The following is a 21,071-nucleotide window of genomic DNA, read 5'->3' as shown; positions in this document are numbered from 1 at the left end:
TGAATGTGCCTCACATTAATAGCTATTAACCCCCATCATGTTTCTCAGTCAATGGACATTTGGTTAATGTGTGAGGTACAGGATTGGGTTAATTACTATAAATGTGAGGCACATGGGGGTTAAATTAATCACACCTCGTGCCTTAGATTAATAAGTGAAAGACATTTCGGCCGCGCCAATACCGAATATGTGCATATTTTATGTATGGAGACTAATTTTAATGTTGATTGTAAAAAAAGGAGTATGTGTATTTTTTATTTTATATTACATGAAATAACGGTATCGAAACAGTATCTATGTATCGGCACGCCCGTCCACATTTTAAAAAAAGGCACGCCCGTCCACGTTAAAAAAAGGCACGCCCGTCCACGTTAAAAAAAGGCACGCCCGTCCACGTTAAAAAAAGGCACGCCCGTCCACGTTAAAAAAAGGCACGCCCGTCCACGTTAAAAAAAGGCACGCCCGTCCACGTTAAAAAAAGGCACGCCCGTCCACGTTAAAAAAAGGCACGCCCGTCCACGTTAAAAAAAGGCACGCCCGTCCACGTTAAAAAAAGGCACGCCCGTCCACGTTAAAAAAAGGCACGCCCGTCCACGTTAAAAAAAGGCACGCCCGTCCACGTTAAAAAAAGGCACGCCCGTCCACGTTAAAAAAAGGCACGCCCGTCCACATTAAAAAAAAAGGCACGCCCGTCCACATTAAAAAAAAAGGCACGCCCGTCCACATTAAAAAAAAGGCACGCCCGTCCACATTAAAAAAAAGGCACGCCCGTCCACATTAAAAAAAAGGCACGCCCGTCCACATTAAAAAAAAGGCACGCCCGTCCACATTTAAAAAAAGGCACGCCCGTCCACATTTAAAAAAAGGCACGCCCGTCCACATTTAAAAAAAGGCACGCCCGTCCACATTTAAAAAAAGGCACGCCCGTCCACATTTAAAAAAAGGCACGCCCGTCCACATTTAAAAAAAGGCACGCCCGTCCACATTTAAAAAAAGGCACGCCCGTCCACATTTAAAAAAAGGCACGCCCGTCCACATTTAAAAAAAGGCACGCCCGTCCACATTTAAAAAAAGGCACGCCCGTCCACATTTAAAAAAAGGCACGCCCGTCCACATTTAAAAAAAGGCACGCCCGTCCACATTTAAAAAAAGGCACGCCCGTCCACATTTAAAAAAAGGCACGCCCGTCCACATTAAAAAAAGGCACGCCCGTCCACATTAAAAAAAGGCACGCCCGTCCACATTAAAAAAAGGCACGCCCGTCCACATTAAAAAAAGGCACGCCCGTCCACATTAAAAAAAGGCACGCCCGTCCACATTAAAAAAAGGCACGCCCGTCCACATTAAAAAAAGGCACGCCCGTCCACATTAAAAAAAGGCACGCCCGTCCACATTAAAAAAAGGCACGCCCGTCCACATTAAAAAAAGGCACGCCCGTCCACATTAAAAAAAGGCACGCCCGTCCACATTAAAAAAAGGCACGCCCGTCCACATTAAAAAAAGGCACGCCCGTCCACATTAAAAAAAGGCACGCCCGTCCACATTAAAAAAAGGCACGCCCGTCCACATTAAAAAAAGGCACGCCCGTCCACATTAAAAAAAGGCACGCCCGTCCACATTAAAAAAAGGCACGCCCGTCCACATTAAAAAAAGGCACGCCCGTCCACATTAAAAAAAGGCACGCCCGTCCACATTAAAAAAAGGCACGCCCGTCCACATTAAAAAAAGGCACGCCCGTCCACATTAAAAAAAGGCACGCCCGTCCACATTAAAAAAAGGCACGCCCGTCCACATTAAAAAAAGGCACGCCCGTCCACATTAAAAAAAGGCACGCCCGTCCATATAAAATAAAAAAGGGGTGCTTTGCAGTGCACGCACCATCTTCTTTGCCTCAAGGGCCGGAGCACATTAGTGCAGCGCTGGTCACATCATGTTACATGTAAGTGACCAAATTCATGTAATCACAATACTAAGCTGTGTGACCATGTATTGAACCGTTTGTGAGCGCACAGCATCGAAATAGTTTCAATATTTCAAATCATCGTGCAACCCTACTTCACACTACCATCGTTCTTATTTAAACAATGCCGTAATTGAGAACGTTAGTACATTTATAGCTTATGACATTATAGCTGCAATAAGGGTTCTCTCGAAGATATACGACTTTAATGGTTAAAAAAATCTCAACAGATATCTATTAGTTCACGTCCTAAATAGACAGAAGATTTGGGCACGGTCTCAGATGAGGGATGGACACGAATTTACAAAATTTCACATAAGATTTAAAATTTTGCACAAAAAAAAATTACTAAATCTTTGATAACATATCACCTTTATTACTCAAAATACTTTACACAGAATAGGATATTTGGATTCCTTTAATTGTCCTAAACGTGACTCCTCCGTAATAAATGTATCCATTTAGAATCGGTTATGTCCCAAGTTGGTTAGATTATAGCGAAATTAGCCGGATATACAAACGAAATTCTTAACGAGTCTGAAAATTTGTATACTGTGCGATCCAGATCAGTTTAGAGTTATTATGCCAACAACTTGGGGGGGGGGCATTAAAAATGGTTTGTTGCCAGAAAATTAAAGTCGCCAGATTTTGACTTAGTAGAAGACTCCAGCTCTTAAATTATGGAAATCTGAAACAAAGTAAATGTCATCAGTTTTAGGTCTATAAATCCAGAGTGTCTGCAGAAGTTCTTGGCGATTTGGGGGAAAAAAAAAATTAAAATAATTTATTGATATCGTCAAACCTTCCGAAATGTTTTTTTTTCGGAAATTATAAAAAATTGCAGAAATTGATGAAAATTAATAGAATTTCTAAAATAATTTTTTTTTCTTCCTGGCTGCGGTATGGAGGGTGGTAGGGTTGGAATAACCTAATTTGTGATTTGTTATACAATATTTTTTTGTTGAAAATGTTATATATTTAACCCTTTCAGGACCGAGCTCATTCTGGCCTTCAGGACCAGCCCCATTTTTTTCAAATCTGACATGTGTCAATTTATGTGGTAATAACTCTGGAATGCTTTTTGCCTATCAAAGCTATTCTGAGATTGTTTTCTTGTTACATATTGTACTTTATATTAGTGGAAAAATGTGGTCAATAAATTCATTGCTTATTCGTGAAAAACACCAAAATTTGGAGAAAATTTACAAAAATTATGATTTTTATAATTTTAAATGTATCTGCTTGTAAAAAAGATAGCAATACCACACAAAATAGTTACTATTTCACATATTCCATATGTCTACTTTAGATTTGCATCGTTTTTTGATTTTTATTTTTCTAGGACGTTACAAGGCTTAGAACTTTAGCAGCAATTTCTCACATTTTCAAGAAAATTTCAAAAGGCTATTTTTACAGGGACCAGTTCAGATCTGAAACGGCTTTGAGAGCCTTATGTACTAGATAGACCGCATAATAAAAACTGCACCCCTCAAAGTATTTAAAACAGCATTCGGAAAGTTTCTTAACACTTTAGGCGCTTCACAGGAATTAAAGCAAAGTAGAGGGGAAATTGACAATTTTTTTTTTTTTTGCGGAAATTTATTTGTAATACATTTTTTTCTGTAACAGAGAAGGTTTTACCAGAGAAATGTAACTCAATATTTATTGCCCATATTCTGCAGTTTTTAGAAATATCCCACGTGACTAGTGTGATAATGGACTGAAACACCGGCCTTAGGCTTTATTCAGACGAACGTAAAATACGCGCGTGCAACGCGCGTGATTTTTCACGTGCGTTGCCCGTAGCTATATTAGTCAATGGGGCCGTGCAGACATGGCAGCGTTTTTTGCGCAGCGTTGCTCCGTTGCCAAAAACTCACGACATGTCCGTTGATTCAGCGTTTTCAACGCATCACGCACCCATTGAAGTCAATGGGTGCGTGAAAACCACGCATGTCGCACGGAAGCACTTCCGTGCGAACTGCGTGTTTGCGCAACAGCTGTCAAAAGGATGAATGTAAACAGAAAAGCACCACGTGCTTTTCTGTTTCCGAACATCCAAACGGAGTGTCTTTGCGATTAGCGAACCCCGACAACCGAAGCTAACTTCACCGGGTTCGACCAAACTCGTTTTGGCCGAACCCGGCAAAAAAATTTCCGGTCCGCGACGTCGGGAGACATTCACTGTGCATGGTGCTGAAAGAGTTAAACTGTTTCAGCACCATGGACAGTGACTTGCGATCCCAAAATACATGAACCTGTAAAAAAAAAACCGAAGTTCTAACTTACCGATAACTCCTGTCTCCTTCCTGCAGTCCGACCTCCCGGGATGACACTTCAGTTCAAGTGACAGCTCCAGCCAATCACAGGCTGCAGCCAATCACAGGCTGCAGCGGTCACTTGGACTGCCGCGTCATCCAGGGGAGGTGGGGCCCGATGTCAAGAGAGGCACGTCACCAAGGACGCGTCACCAAGGCAACGGCCGGGAAGTTCTCGGTAAGTAGGAACTTTCTTTTTTTTACAGGTTTTTCGCTGTTGTGCTCGGCATTCACTGTCGAGGGTGCTGAAAGATTTAGCTCTTTCAGCACCTTGGACAGTGACGGGCGTCGACTAGCCTCATCTCTAGGATGCCGGCTGCGCGAAAATCACGCAGCCGCGCATCAGACACGGATGACACACGCAGCTGTCAAATGGTTTTTGCGCGCGCAAAACGCCGCGTTGTTTGCGCGCGCAAAAACGCAACGCTCGTGTGAATCCAGCCTTAGAAGCACCTAGTGGAATTTAGGGCCTCTTTTTTTTTTAGAATATATTTTATGCACCATGATCAGGTTTGAAGAGGTCTTGTAGTGCCAAAACAGTGGAAATCCCCCAAAAGTGGCACGGTTTTGGAAACTACACACCTCAAGGAATTTATCTAGGGGTACAGTTAGCATCTTGACCCCACAGGTCTTTTGCTATATTTATTGTAGTTTTTCTGTGAAAGTGAAAAGCTTTTCTGAAAAAAATATTTTAAAAAAATATTTGCAAGGAATAAAGAATAAAAAGCACACCAAAACCTGTAAAGATAGTTCTCCCGATTACAGCAATACCCCATATGTGGTACTAAACTGCTGATTGGACCCACGGCACAGCTCAGAAGGGAGGAGCGCCATTTGGATTTTGAAGCGCAGATTTTGCTCGATTGGTTTTCAGTGCCACGTCGCGTTTGCAACGCCCTGGAGGGAGCAAGACAGTGGAAACCCCCCAAAAGTAACCCCATTTTGAAGACTATACCCCTCAAGGAATTTTTCTTGGGGTATTCCTAGCATTTTCACCCCACAGTTTTTTTTTAATGAATTTAGTGGAATTAGGCAGTGAAAATGAAAAAACATAGAAATATTGAATTTTTACAATGAATAAAGGAGAAAAATCACCCCAAAATCACACATTTTACATATACCCTGATGTCCTCCTCACATTTTACATATACCCTGATGTCCTCCGCCCAGATTACATATACCCTGATGTCTTCCGCCCAGATTACATATACCCTGATGTCCTCCGCCCAGATTACATATACCCTGATGTCCTCCGCCCAGATTACATATACCCTGATGTCCTCCGCCCAGATTACATATACCCTGATGTACTCCACCCAGATTACAAATACCCTCCATTAAACTGAAATACCAGTACAACCCCAAACAAAAACTACTAAGCAAACTATGCGCTCCAAAAGCCAAATGGCGGTCCTTTTGAGCAGGACAGCGTGCCCAAACAGCAGTTTATGACCACATATAGGGCATTACTGTATTCTGGAGCACCCGCTTAACAATTTACGGGATGTGTGTCTCCAGTGGCACAACATATTGGTCACTGAAATGGCATACCATTGGAAAAATGGCAATTTTCAATCTGCAACATCCACTGTGCACGAATTTCTGCAAAACACTTGTGGGGTCAAAATGCTCACTGCACTTCTAGATGAATTTCTTCAGGGATGTAGTTTCCAAAATGGGGTAATTTTTCAGGGCTGTTCAATGTACTGGTACCGTAGCTCACTGCAGGATATGGTCAGAAAACTAATTTTGCAAAATACCCCAATCCAAAAACCAAAATTGCGCTCCTTCCCTTTAGATCCTTGCTGTGTGTCCAAATAGCAGTTTATGACCACATGTGGGGTATTGCCATACTCGGGAGAAATTGCTTTACAAATATAGGGGTGCTTTATCCCCTTTATTCCTTGTAAAAATTTTAAATGTACGCGGTTTTAATCTGAAAAAATTTATCTTTTCCATTTCATGGTGTAATTCCCCTAAATCCGGCAAAAAACCTGTGGGTCAAAATGCTCACTTTACCCCTCGATAAATTCCTTCAGGGGTGTTTCCCAAATGGGGTCACTTTTTTTGGGGGGGGGGGGGGTTTCCACCGATTTGGTCCCTCGGAAGATTCAAGATTTTTGAAATTTTCTTGAATAGGTGAGAAATTGCTGCTAAAATTCTCAGGGTATGTTCACATGGAGTGTTTTCAGGCGTATTTCGGGGCGTTTACGCCTCGAAAAACGGAAGCAGAATGCCTCCAAACATCTGCCCATTGATTTCAATGGGAAATACGGCATTCTGTTCCGACGGGGCGTTTTTTTTACGCCTAGTTTTCCCAAATACGGCACGTAACAAGACACCTGTGAAAGAGAAGAAGAAGTGCATGTCACTTCTTGGGAAGTTTTTAAGAAATACAGCTCCAAAAAAAAGGCGGTAAAAAACGCATTAAAAAATGCTTGATGCTTAAAAAACGTCTGAAAGTCAGAGGCTGTTTTCCCTTGAAAACAGCTCCGTATTTTACAGCCGTTTTTTTTTTTTTAAGTGTGTGAACATGCCCTAAGCCATGTAACATCCTTGAAAAAGAAAATAACGTTCAAAATGATAATGAAAACTTAAAGTAAACTTATGGGATATGTGAAATAGTATCTATTAAGTAATTGTAATTCTCACACGCTCACCATCCCTGTCCCACTCCCTCCTAATATAACTGTCCCTGTACACGAAGGGTTATAGGGGGAGAAGATATTCCCTTACAGATCCCATTTTGGAAAATACACCCATTAAGGAGTTTTTCTAGGGGTAGATTTAGAATTTTGACCGCCAGTTTTTTTGCTGAATTGGAATTAGTTTGTGAAGATGAAAATCTACTTTTTTCCCTGGTAAAATGTTTTAAAAAAAAATTTACGTGTTTTTCTAAGGAATAAAAAGGAGAAAAAAAAAACATTTATAAAACAATTTTTCCTGATTACGGCAATATGCCATATATGTGGTATAAATGGCTGTTTGGACCCACAGCAGGGCTTAGAAGGGAAGGAGTGCTATTTGGCTTTTGGAGCCCAAATTTAGTTGAAATGCTTTTCGGGTGTCATGTTGCATTTGCAATGGAAAACAGTGGAAACACCCCAAAAGTGACCCCATTTAGGAATCTACACCACTTAAATAATCTATCTAGGGGTATAGTGAGCACTTAGACCCCACAGGTCTTCTGCAGAATTTATTAGAATTAGGCCATGAAAAGGAATATCAACATTGCCACTAAGACGTTTAATTTTTTTATTTTCCCAAGGGATAAAGGAGAAAAAGCACCCCAACATTTGTAAAGCAATTTCTCCAAAGTATGGCCATACCCCACATTTGGCCATAAATGTTTATAAGAAATTAAATGAACCCTTTCCAGACTAGTGATGCACAATGCATCGAAACTTCGACACGGTTTCGATGCCCTGCACCCTCAAATGGTTCGATACCGTTACTTCATGCATTTCGATACGAAGCTGTGCCACCGCACAGCTTAGCATTGTAACGCATGAATGTATGGGAGCGGGGCTGCGGCTGTGTGATATAGCCATTGCCCCGCTCATGAGTCCTGACAAGTGCGCGCGGTTTGCATGAGGTGATGCGACCAGCGCTGCACTAATGAGCGGCGACACTGAAGACAGAACATGGCGGGCACACTACAAAACACCCCCATGTTCTGTCTTCAGTGCCTGCGCTCATTAGTGCAGCGCCTGCCGCATCACCTCATGCTGATCGCACGTGCACTTGCCAGGAGCGGGGCAATGGCTGTATTACACATACGCAGTCCCGCTCTAACTGCGGAAATGAGTGAAACCGCTCATCTCCGCCGCTATTCCCCGAATGCTGCGATCAAAGCTGACCGCAGCATCCAAGGAGAAAATGAGATGGGGGGGGGGGGGACGCCCTTTGGATCACGTCACAGGGATTCCTTGTGACGCGATTGAGGGAGATAACATATGGGCAGACAGTCCAGGGTCCATTGAAGAACCCCAGGGCTGTTTTATTTCCTGTTAGGGTATACTTAGGTATGTCCTAACAACTGCCTGTGTACTATCCGTACACAGGCTAATGGTACTGGCATATAGGTATATGCCAATAAATTAAAGTTGGAAAAAACAGAAGTAATGTTAAAGAGGCTCTGTCACCACATTATAAGTGCCCTATCTTGTACATATGATCGGTGCCGTAATGTAGATTACAGCAGTGTTTTTTATTTATAAAAACTATTTTTCACCAACTTATGAACTATTTTAGATTTATGCTAATGACTTTCTTAATAGACAACTGGACGTGTTTTACTTTTGACCAAGTGGGCGTTGTGGAGAGAAGTGTATGATGCTGACCAATCAGCGTCATACACTTCTCTCCACTCACTCTGCACATAGTGACCCTGAGTTGTTCACTATGTGCAGCCACATACACACACATTAACGTTACTGAAGTGTCTTGTCAGTGAATAGACATCGGGTCTAACCAGGACGGGCTGTCTATTCACAATCCCGAAACTTCAGTAACGTTTGTGTGCGACTTACTCACACAACAAGTGTAATCTCGCTGTGCTGTCATTCACAGCGAGATCACACTTGCTGTGCTGTAAGTCCCACACAAACGTTACAGAAGTGTTGGGAATGTGAATAGACATTCCGTCCTGGTTGGACCCATGTCTATTCATTGACAAGACACTTCAGTAACGTTAATGCGTGTGTATGTGGCTGCACATAGTGAACGACGCAGGATCACCATGTGTAGTAAATGAATGGAGAGATGTGTATGATTCTGATTGGTCAGCGTCATACACTCCTCTCCACAACGCCCATTTGGTCAAAACGTAAAACACGCCCAGTTGTCCATTAAGAAAGTCATTAGCATAAATCTAAAATAGGTCATAACTTGGTGAAAATAGATTGTTTTTCTAAATAGAAAACACTGCTGTAATCTACATTACAGCGCCAATCACATTATGTACAAGATAGGGTACTCCTAGTGTGGTGACAGAGCCTCTTTAAAATGTAGGTGACAGTTTTTCTAAATAAAAACCACTGCTATCTATTTTTACCACGTTATGAGCGATTTTAGCTTTATGCTAATGACTTTCTTAATGCCCAACTGGGTGTGTTTTGACTTTAGACCAAGTGGGCGTTGTACAGAGTAGTGTATGACGCGGACCAAAGTAAAAACACGCCCAGTTGGCCATTAAGAAAGTCATTAGCATAAAGCTAAAATCGCTCATAACGTGGTAAAAAGAGAGATAGTTTTTCTAAATAAAAAGCACTGCTTTCACCTACATTACAGCGCCGATGTCCTTATGTAAGAGACAGGACACTTATAATGTGGTGACAGAGCCTCTATTTTAAAAAAGTGTTTTTTTAATTGAAACATTAAAATAAGTCTCCTTACATATAACACATTCAGTATTGGTGCGGCCGTAATAACCTGCACTACAAATTTTTTGCATCATTTAGGATATGTACGCTATAAAAAAAAAAAAACTTCACTTAAATGTAAGGTGTGATGAATTTAACCTCCACGTCACGTGCCTGACCGTAGTTATTAACCCTATCATGAACCTTACACATTAACCCAATGCGGTCAAATAGGACTGAGAAACATGATGGGGTTAATTACTATTAATGTGAGGCACATTCAAAATTCATCACACCACGTGCCTCACATCAAAAATGGAATAACCTATTTTTCTTTTTTTTTTATATTACTGTTGGCAAAGTATCGTTTTGGTATCCAAAAACGCAATACTACACAAAGAATCGGTATCGAAGTCCAAACTCTGGTATCGTGGCGACCCTATTTCTTTTTAGTTGTTCCCTCCCCACTTTCGAAGAGCTATAACTTTTTTATTTTTCCGTCAATAGAGTGGTGTGAGGGCTTATTTCTTGCGGGTGGAATTGTGGTTTCTATTGACACCATTCAAGATCACCATTTAATCTACTGGGAAACTGAAAATAAAAATTCTTTGGAGACTGAAAATGGAAAATTGCGATTCCTTCATTGTTTTTTGGGTTTCGTTTTTACAGCTTCCACCGTGCAGTAAGAGACAACTTAAATTTTTCTGCAATTCAATAGGATTATAGTGAAATTAAAGTAAAAATGATTTGTTTAAAAAAAAAAGTTTTTCGTTTCACCATGCCTCAGAGGCATTACTTTTTTTTAAAAAAAAATTTGTTGATTGAGCGGTATGAGGGCTTATTTTTTGTGGGATGAGCTGTAGTTTTTATTGGTACCATTGTTTGCTACACGCAACTTTTTGAGCACTTTTTATTGCATTCTTTTTCGAGCTAAGTTGACCAAAAAATAGCGAATTTGGAGTTTAAAAATTATTATTTACGGCGTTCACCGTGCGAGTTAAATATTGGTATATTGTTATAGTTCAGATTTCTGGACGCAGCGATACCAATTTTGGGTATTTTTTTAACATTACTTTAGAGGAAAAAAAAAATATTTGAAAAAAGGTTTTTTTTTTGGACTTCATATTTTATTTTTTCACTAATAACTTAACTTTTTTTTGTTCCCACACATTTTATTAGTCCCCCTAGGGGACTTGAACAAGCGATTAGATCGGGTTCTCCCAGGTATGGCGATGCCATAACGATGGACGTAAAACGGTTTGGGCACGCAGTAGGGCTCAGCAGGGAGTGTCATTTGGCTTTTGGAGCGCAGATTTTGCTTGGTAGAAGCATTTGCGGATAGTATAAAACACATGCTAAACTATGGGCCAACGCAGACGACCATGGTTTCCACGATCCGTGCATTGCCCGGCGCGCAAAAAGAATAGGACGTGTCCGCAATTGCAGTCTCATTGAAATGAATGTACATCTTCTTGTGTGTGCACGGTCTGATTGCGGAAGACACTCGGCACAGCCCGTCCATGCCATAATCACGTACCATGCAAACAGCTATGGCCAGTTGCAACATTCTTACTTTGCAGAACTTTCCCCCAACTATTCGGACACCTACAGGAGCTTTTAGGATATCCCATTTTAAATCCATATTTTTCTCATGCTGCACCAGTCCACTGGAATGCACTGCCCAGGAAAATAAGTTTAGTTCCCAACATTCACAGATTTAGGGCTTATTCAGACGAACGAGATTTACGTCCGTGCAACGCGCGTGCTTTTCACGCGCGTCGCACGGACCTATATTAGTCTATGGGGCCGTGCAGACAGTTGCGTGATTTTTACACAGCGTGAGTCCGCTGCGAAATACGCGACATGTCCGTTTTTTGTGCGTATTTCGCGCATCACGCACCCATTGAAGTCAATGGGTGCGTGAAAATCACGCGCACCACACAGAAGCACTTCCGTGGGACGCGTGTGATTCGCGCAACAGCTGTAAAACTATGAATATAAAACAGAAAAGCACCATGTGCTTTTCGGTTTACAAACATCCAAACGGAGTGTCATAATGGGGCTGACACGGAGCTGTTAAGTGCCTTTTGCGCACGCAAAATTGTGTTTTTTTCGTTCGCAAAACGCACACGCTCGTGTGAATCCGGCCTTAAAGTGTGTTCTGATAACACATCTTTTTGGACAGGCCGATCACATTCCCTATTCGGACTACCTTCCTTTGCCTCCCTTAGGGCTGGGCGATCAAATTAATTGACAATTCTGTTCCGACGGGACGCGAAAAAGAAGTGCATGTCACTTCTTGAGCTGTTTCTGGAGCGGTTTTTCATGGATTCCATGGAAAAACAGCTCCATAAACGACAGTAAAAAACGTGAGTTGATCAAAAAAAAGTCTGAAAATCAGAAGCAGTTTTCTCTTTTGTAGCTGCCCAACGTAATGCTCCACAGTACTGGCACGGCATGTCAGTGTACTGCATCTATTAGTCTTCTATTGTCTAGCAGCTTATGAAGTCATAGGCTGAGAGCCAAGGGCATGTGGGGTGGGGGGGAATGTAAACGGAGATTGGTGGGCAGGCTGGCTGGCTAGCTAGCTATTTGTATATAAGGGAATGGGAGGCAGGGATAATTCTTTCAGCCCTCTTACATGCTTTGAGTGGCTTTATAATTAGTTGATTCAAAAAGTGTTGTCGTTTTTGAGATACAGCTGCTCTGTATTCTCTATACAAAGCAGCTGTATCGTTCACTAAGACCTGAATCTGGCAGTCCCGCAGACCTGACTGGTTCAGTGAAAGCGCCTCCTGCATGTCTCAGATTACAGGTGGATCCTGCGTGTCAATCACATCTAAGTTCATAATTTAGATGTACGATTACAGGTGGATCGCGCCTGTCAACCGACTTTCACTGAACCCATCAGTAACGCAGACCTGACGGGAATAGGATTTAGCACTAGATAGTTGCACTAATCACACTGACCACTTTCTATTTCAAAATAAAATAAAAAAGACGTCTTTCAAATACATAGCCTTTAAATGGCAGTCTTCCTCTATTTTTCACCTCCAGGTGCCTCTGCTGCTGTCTCATCATCCCTATAGCCCCTGATGTAGCTCTCCCAGCCTCCAGGTACCTTTCCACCCACCATGTGCCTTGCAGCTCCCTGCCAACATAGTGCCTTGAGGTGCCTCACTGTAATTAATGGTGCCCCTCCAGCCAAGAGGATGTTCCCCACCCTCCATGCAACTCGCTGTCACTAGAAGCACCTCCCCACCACCAAGACTTGTGTCTTAGTTTTTTTAGTTTATTTTACAACCACAACAAAATAGAGATTCAAATCGAAAAATCGGCCATAGGGTTGAAGAAAAAAAAACAATAAAAACAAACTAGATTTCATTTTTGGGAAAAATCGTCCAGATCCGCTCCGCCCCCCTATTAAATTAGTCATGTGAACCGGACCTCTTCATTCAGCAGTATCCACCACACTCCTTGCACCCGAATGCACTTCATTTTTGTCACAGATACTGGCTGGTGACTGGCTCATGCAGTTTTATGTGTACTACCCTATGCGGATTTAAAAAAAAAAAATGAAAAAAAAAAAGGGCTGGACCATTGTATGAAACAAGAACTTTTTATATTTTTAACCCCTTTTTCCTCAGATTGTAAGCTCTCTTGTTTACATAGCGATAAAACTAATTCAATGTCTGATATGGTTTGTACATGTTCCCTCTGAATTGTAAAGCACTGCGGAGTACTTTGGCATCATATAAAGATTATTAATAAATCCATAGGCATTGTATATGCCTAAAACAGCTTCCATTGTTCTGGAAGTGCTACAAGATTTTGAGTTAGGCCTCATTTACACGAGCGTGTGCGTTTTGCGCACGCCAAAAAACTCAGGGTTTGGCGTGCGCAAAAGGCACTTGACAGCTCCGTGTGTCATCAGTGTATGATGCGCGGCTGTGTGATTTTCGGCAGTAACTCTTTCAGCACCCTCGACAGTGAATTCCGATCACCATATCGAGTAACCTGTTTAAAAAAAAAAAAAAAAGGGTCGTACTTACCGAGAACTTCCCGGCCGTTGCCTTGGTGACGCGCCTCTCTTGACATCTGGCCCCACCTCCCTGGATGACTCGGCAGTCCATGTGACCGCTGCAGCTGTCACTTGGACTGAATTGTCATCCCGGGAGGTCAGACTGGAGGAAGAAGCCGGGAGTTATCGGTAAGTCAGAACTTTTTTTTTTTTTTTTTTTACACGTTCACGTATATTGGGATCGGAAGTCACTGTCTAGGGTGCTGAAACAGTTTAACTCTTTCAGCACCCTGGACAGTGACTGTCTCCTGCCGGGTTCGGTCAAAACAAGTTCGGCCGAACCCGGTGAAGTTCGGTTCGGTCATCTCTAAGACACTCCGTTCGGATGTTTGTAAACAGAAAAGCACGTGGTGCTTTTCTGTTTACATTCAGTTTGACAGCTCTTACGCGAATCACGCAGTTCGCACGGAAGTGCTTCCGTGCGACCTTCGTGGTTTTCACGCACCCATTGACTTCAATGGGTGCGTGATGCGCGAAAAACGCAGATTTTTAGAACATGTCGTGAGTTTTTTTCAGCGCACTCACGCTGAGCAAAACTCACGGACTGTCTGAATGCCCCCATAGACTTGTATAGGTCCGTGCGACCCGCGTGAAAAGCGTTCGTGTAAATGAGGCCTTAGCCTGTGGGAATTTGCGCCCATTCATTCAGAAGAGTATTTGGGAGGTCAGACACGGATGTTGGATGAGAGGGCCTGGCTCATACTCTCCGCTCTAGTTCATTCCAGGTCTGTGCGGGCCAGTCAAGTTCTTTCACACTACAATGCCTTTATGGACCTCGCTTTATTCACTGGGGCACAGTTATGCTGGAACAGAAAAGGGCCATCTCCAAACTGTTCCCACAAAGTTGGAAGCATACAATGGTCCAAAATGTCTGGGTATGCTGAAGCATTAAGACATATCCTTTTACTGGAACTTTGGCACCTAAGCGAACCCCTAAAATACAACCCCATAGCATTATCCCTCCATCAAACTTTACAGTAGAAAAATGAATTCAGGCAGGTGACAGTCTTCCGGCATTTGCCAAACCCAGACTCGTCCATCAGGCTGCCATATAGAAAAACATTTCCACTGCTCCAGTCCAGGGGCGGCGTGCTTTACATCACATCACTCATCCGAGGCTTGGTAATGTATGGCTTGCATGTAGCTACTCTGCCAAGGAAGCTCCTGGCGCACAGTTTTTGTGAGGATTTAAATGACAGTAGGTTTGGAACTCTGCAGTGGAGTCAGAAGAGTATTTACAACTTTTATGCACTATACGCCTCAGCACTCGGCGACCCTGCTCAGTTACTATACACGGTCTGTGTTTTGTGGCAGAGTTGCTGTGGTTCCAACACGCTGCCACTCTGCAATAATACCACTCACAGTGCATAAAGTCTCATATTCCCACCCAGTGTTAATTTGTTCTTTGTTAACTGCTTAACTCCTTAAAGAGGCTCTGTCACCAGATTTTGCAACCCCTATCTGCTATTGCAGCAGATAGGCGCTGCAATGTAGATTACAGTAACGTTTTTATTTTAAAAAAACGAGCATTTTTGGCCAAGTTATGACCATTTTTGTAGTTATGCAAATGAGGCTTGCAAAAGTCCAAGTGGGCGTGTATTATGTGCGTACATCGGGGCGTTTTTAATACTTTCACTAGCTGGGCGCTCTGACGAGAAGTATCATCCACTTCTCTTCAGAACGCCCAGCTTCTGGCAGTGCAGATCTGTGACGTCACTCACAGGTCCTGCATCGTGTCGGACGAGCGAGGACACCGGCACCAGAGGCTTCAGTTGATTCTGCAGCAGCATCGGCGTTAGCAGGTAAGTAGATGTAGCTACTTACCTGCAAACGCTGATGCTGCTGCAGAATCAACTGTAGCCTCTGGTGCCGGTGTCCTCGCTCGTCTGACACGATGCAGGACCTGTGAGTGACGTCACAGCCGTGATCTCTCGAGAACACGGCTGTGTCTGCACTGCCAGAAGCTGGGCGTTCTGAATGGATGATACTTCTCATCAGAGCGCCCAGCTAGTAAAAGTATTAAAAATGCTCGTTTTTTAAAAATAAAAAAGTTACTGTAATCTACATTGCAGCGCCGATCTGCTGCAATAGCAGATAGGGGTTGCAAAATCTGGTGACAGAGCCTCTTTAAGGATGCAGCCTAGTTTGGGCCTTAAGGCTCAGAGCTCGTTTTTCAAATCGGACATATTTCACTTTATGTGGTAATAACGTCGGAATGCTAAAACCTATCCAAGCGATTCTGAGATTTTCTCGTGACACATTGGGCTTCATGTTAGTGGTAAAATTTGGTCGATATATTCATTGTTTGTGAAAAATTGCAAAATTTAGAAAAAATAGCATTTATCTGAATTTAAATGCATCTGTTTGTAAAACAGATGGTTATACCACCAAAAATAGTTACTAGTTCACATTTCCCATATGTCTACTTTAGATTGGCATCGTTTTTTGAACATTCTTTTATTTTTCTTGGACGTTACAAGGCTTAGAACATAAACAGCAATTTCTCATATTTTTAAGAAAATTTCAAAAGCCTTTTTTTTAAGGTACCTGTTCAGTTCTGAAGTGGCTTTTAGGGGCCTACATATTAGAAAACCCCATAAAACACCCCATTTTAAAAACTAGACCCCTTAAAGTATTCAAAACAGCATTTAGAAGTTTTTTTTAACCCTCTATGCATTTCACAGGAATTAAATCAAAGTGGATGTGAAATTTGCAAATTTCATTTTTCTTGCTGAATTTCAATTTTATTCAATTTTTTTCTGTATCACAGAAGGTTTTACCAGAGAAATACTACTAAATATGTGTTGCCCAGATTCTGCAGTTTTTATAAATGTCCCACATGTGGCTAGTGCGCTCGTGGACTAAAACACAAGCCCCAGAAGCACCTAGTGCATTTTGGGGCCTCTTTTTATTAGAATATATTTTAGGCAGCATGCCAGGTTTGAAGAGGTGTTGAGGTGCCAAAACAGTGGGAATCCCCCAAAAGTGACCCCATTTTGGAAACTACACCCCTCAAGGAATTCATTTATGGTTGTTGTTACCATTTTGACCCTACGGTTTTTACTCAGCACGTATTTGAATTAGGCTGTAAAATTAAAAAAATGATTTTTTTCCAATAAAATGTAATTTTTCATCAGCATTTCTTATTTTCACAGGGAACAAAATACCTCATTTTGTTGCCCAATTTCTCCTGAATGCAGCAATACCCCATTTGTGGCGATAAACTGCCATTTGGGCCCATGGGAGGCCTCAGAAAGGAAGGAGCGCTGTGTGTTCTTTGGAGTGGAGATTTTGCTGGATTGGTTTTCGGTGCCATGTCGCATTTGCAAAACCCCAGAGGTATCAAAGCAATGGAAACCCACCAGAAGTGACCCCACTTTGGAAACTACACCCCTCAAGGAATTAATTTATGGGTGTTGTGACCATTTAGACCCCACAGTTTCTACACAGAATTTATTTGAATTGGGCTGTGAATTAAATAAAATGTAATTTTTTCAAATAAGATGTAGTTTTGGCTCAAAATGTCTTATTTTCACAAGGAATAAAATACCCCATTTTGTTGCCCAATTTCCCCTGAGTGCAGCAATACCCCATGTGGCGATAAACTGCCGTTTGGGCCAATGGGAGAGCTCAGAAGGAAGTGAAGCGCTATGTGTTCTTTGGAGTCCAGATTTTGCTGGATTGGTTTTCGGGTGCCATGTCGCATTTGCAGAGCCCCAGAGGTATCAAAGCAATGGAAACCCACCAGAAGTGACCCCATTTTGCAAACTACACTCTTCAAGAAATTCATTTATGAGTGTTGTGACCATTTAGACCCCATAGTTGTTTCACAGAATTCATTTGAAATGGGCTTCTGAATTGACAAAAATGTAATTTTTTCCAATGAGATGTCGTTTTGGCTAAAAATGTCTTCTTTTCACAAGGAATAAAATACCCCATTTTGTTGCCCAATTTGTCCTGAGTGCGGCAATATCCCAGTTGTGGTGATAAACTGCCGTTTGGGCCCATGGGGGGGGGCTAAAAAGGAAAGGACCACCATTTTGCCTACTGGGGATTTCATGGTGCGAAGTCATGTATGCAGAAGCCAGTACAGTTGAAACCCCCGAGAAGTGACCCCATTTTAAAAACTACACCCTTGAGGAATTCATCTAGAGGTGTAGTGAACATTTTGACCGGAGACATACACCCCATAAACTGTAATGTGGGTTCTCCCGGGTACGGCAACACCTTCAATGTGGCTGTTAGCTGCCTGGGCACACGGCAGGGCTCAGAAGGGAAAGATGAGGGGGATAAGATGTACGGAGTGCATCAGGGTAAGTAAAACTGGGGTAGATTAAAAATCAAGGCATGTATGATACATTTTAAAACACTCTTTCATACAGAGCCTTAGTTTTTCGGGACACGTGTCACATTGATATATTGTGTCCTTCCTTATCCCCCTCCTATAGAAGACTTTGCACCTCTGACTTTTTCCCTTCTTGCCAGTTTGGGGAACTTTTCGGTATGATGTGCACGACCAGCTTCTTATACCACACCGCATGGCGCTGTAGGGCTTCAGGACTTGATCTGACAAGTCCACCCCTCCCATGTACCTATTGTAGTCCAGGATGCAGTCTGGTTTGGGGGTCTCTGTACTGGTACCTCGTACTAGTACATGGGTAATGGTGTGACATCTATCTTGTCCTTGTGTTTGCCCTGCAGAGTCTTAGGGAGGCCTCTCAGATATCTTCTAGCCGTGCCGCATGCCACAGGACTTCTGGAAGCGAGGCAGTTGAAGAGCGGGACGCTGATATAAAAATTATCCAGGTAGAGGTGGTGCTGGGGGCTGAATACTGCTGTCCTTCCCTTCATATATCCTAAATTTGTAGGTATACCCTGATGCCCTCTCGCACAGCTTATACATCTTCACGCGATACCTTGCCCTCTTACCCGGCAGGTACTCGCGGAATTGAAGCCTCCGTTTAAAATCCACCAAGGACTCATCAATAGAAATACACGTCTCGGTGGTGTATGCTTGGGAAAACCGGGCACCGAAACGGTCTAATAGGGGTCTCAGTTTATACAAACGGTTAATACTGGGGTCATCTCGGGGTGGGCACTGCTCATTATCAGTATAATGTAAGAAGCGAAGTATTGCCTAATTTATTTATTTTTTTAGGTTCCAGTTCAGTTCTGAAGTTGCTTTGAGGGGCCCATATATTAGAAACCCCTATCAAACACCACATTTTAGAAACTAGACCCCTCAAAGTATTCACAACAGCATTTAGAAAGTTTATGAACCCTTTAGGTGTTTCACAGAAATTTAGAGCAAAGTAGAGGTGAAATTTACATATTTTTTTTTTGTCAGAAAATCCTCTTTATACCATTTTTTTTAGAACACAAAAGGTTTTACCAGAGAAACGCAACAAGTATTTATTGCCCAGATTCTGCAGTTTAGAGAAATATCCCACATATGGCCCTAGTGCGGTAATGGACTGAAGCAACGGCCTCCGAAGCAAAGGAGCACCTAGTGGATTTTGAGGCCTCCTTTTTATTAGGCACCATGTCCGGTTTGAAGAGGTCTTGAGGTGCCAAAACAGTGGAAACCCCCCAAAAGTGACCCCATTTTGGAAACTAGACCCCTTGAGGAATCCATTGTAGTTTTCTTGGGGTGCATGTAGCTTTTTGATCAGTTTTTATTCTATTTTTATGTGGCGTGGTGACTAAAAAAAGCAATTCTACTATTTGTTTTTTGTTCTATTTTTTTTACAGCGTTCACCGTGCGCTATAAATGACATATTCACTTTATTCTGCGTGGCGATAAGATTACGGCGATACCCTATGTTTAGTTTTTTTTTTATGTCTTATGGCGTTTGCACAATAAAATACGTTTTGTAAACAATCATTCACTTTTTGTGTAACCTTATTCTAAGAGCCATAACGTTTTTATTTTTCCATCAATAAAGCCGTGCGAGGACTTATTTTTTGCGTACCGAACTGTAGTTTACATCAATACCATTTTTAGGTACATGCGACTTTTTGATCTCTTTTTATTCCATTTTTTGGGAGGTGAAGTGACCAAACAATTGTGATTCTGGTACGGTTTATAATTTATTTTTTTTACGCCGTTCATCGCGCGGGATAAATAACGAAATAATTTTGTCGTTCAGGTCGTTACGGACGTGGCGATACCAATTATGTATAGTTTATTTATTTTAATAATAAAGGCCGATAAGGGAAAAGGGGGGATTTTTACTTTTAAAACTTTTATTTTCTTATTTTTACACAACTTTTTTTTACTTTTTTACTTTGTCCCACTAGGGGACTTGAGGGCAGAAGGCCCTGATCGCTATTCTAATACACTGCACTACATGCGTAGTGCAGTGTATTAGAACGGTCAGCTACTCACTAACAGCAAGCATAGTGGGTCCTGACTGTCAGGACCCACTAGGCTTCCGTCGATGGTATAGCCGGACGCCATTGTTAGGTGTCCGGTTGCCATAGTCACCATCGCCGGCCGCTATCGTGTAGCAGGCCGGCGATGGCGGATTAAGCCCTAAGAAGCCGCGATCGCTATTGAACGCGGCTTCTGAGGGGTTAATCTGCGGGGACCACCGCGATCGGTCCCTGCACATTGAGCTGTGATAGCCTGCTGTCGGAAACAGCAGCTATCACAGCTCATGAACGCGCCCCGCGCGAACGGCGCCGTGTTTACTCCATGACATACTATTATGTCATGGAGCGCGAACGATGCACTTACCATGACATAATAGTATGCCCTGGAGCGTTAAGGGGTTAAATTATAAGCTGCAAAAAAAAAAATACTGTGCCTTGACACTTCTCCACCCCTTAGTATTTGTTGCACTGTATCGTACGTAGAGTTCTTTTCCTTCAAACCCGGAGCCACTAACTGGTTCTTCTGAGCTTACCTTACCGATCACGGTCACTTCACCTATTAGTCAAATGCTCAGATATTTATTTTTTTCCTGTGCTGTTTTGGCTAAGGCTGGGTTCACACGACCACGTTACGTCCGTAATGTACGGAACGTATTTCGGCCGGAAGACCCGGACCGAACACAGTGCAGGGAGCCGGGCTCCTAGCATCATAGTGATGTACGATGCTAGGAGTCCCTGCCTCGCTGCAGGACAACTGTCCCGTACTGTAATCGTGATTACAGTACGGGACAGTAGTTCCACGCAGAGGCAAGGACTCCTAGCGTCGTACATCACTATGATGCTAGGAGCCCGGCTCCCTGCACTGTGTTCGGTCCGGGTCTTCCGGCCGAAATACGTTCCGTACATTACGGACGCAACATGGTCGTGTGAACCCAGCCTCATAGTAGATAGTAGGGAAAAAATAAAAAAATACA

The 21,071-nt window shown here is 42.5% G+C and overlaps 1 protein-coding gene across 3 annotated transcripts in view; it reads right to left on the bottom strand.

Moving 5' to 3' along the window:
• TAB2 (TGF-beta activated kinase 1 (MAP3K7) binding protein 2) overlaps window positions 1–21,071 on the bottom strand; it is an 81,682-nt gene that overhangs the window by 26,928 nt on the left and 33,683 nt on the right. The window lies entirely within an intron of this gene.

The sequence above is a fragment of the Rhinoderma darwinii genome, chromosome 4 (genome assembly GCF_050947455.1).
Source record: "Rhinoderma darwinii isolate aRhiDar2 chromosome 4, aRhiDar2.hap1, whole genome shotgun sequence".
NCBI lineage: Eukaryota > Metazoa > Chordata > Amphibia > Anura > Rhinodermatidae > Rhinoderma > Rhinoderma darwinii.
The sequence above is the reverse complement of the archived record's forward strand: the minus strand, read 5'-3'. Positions and strand labels throughout refer to the sequence as shown.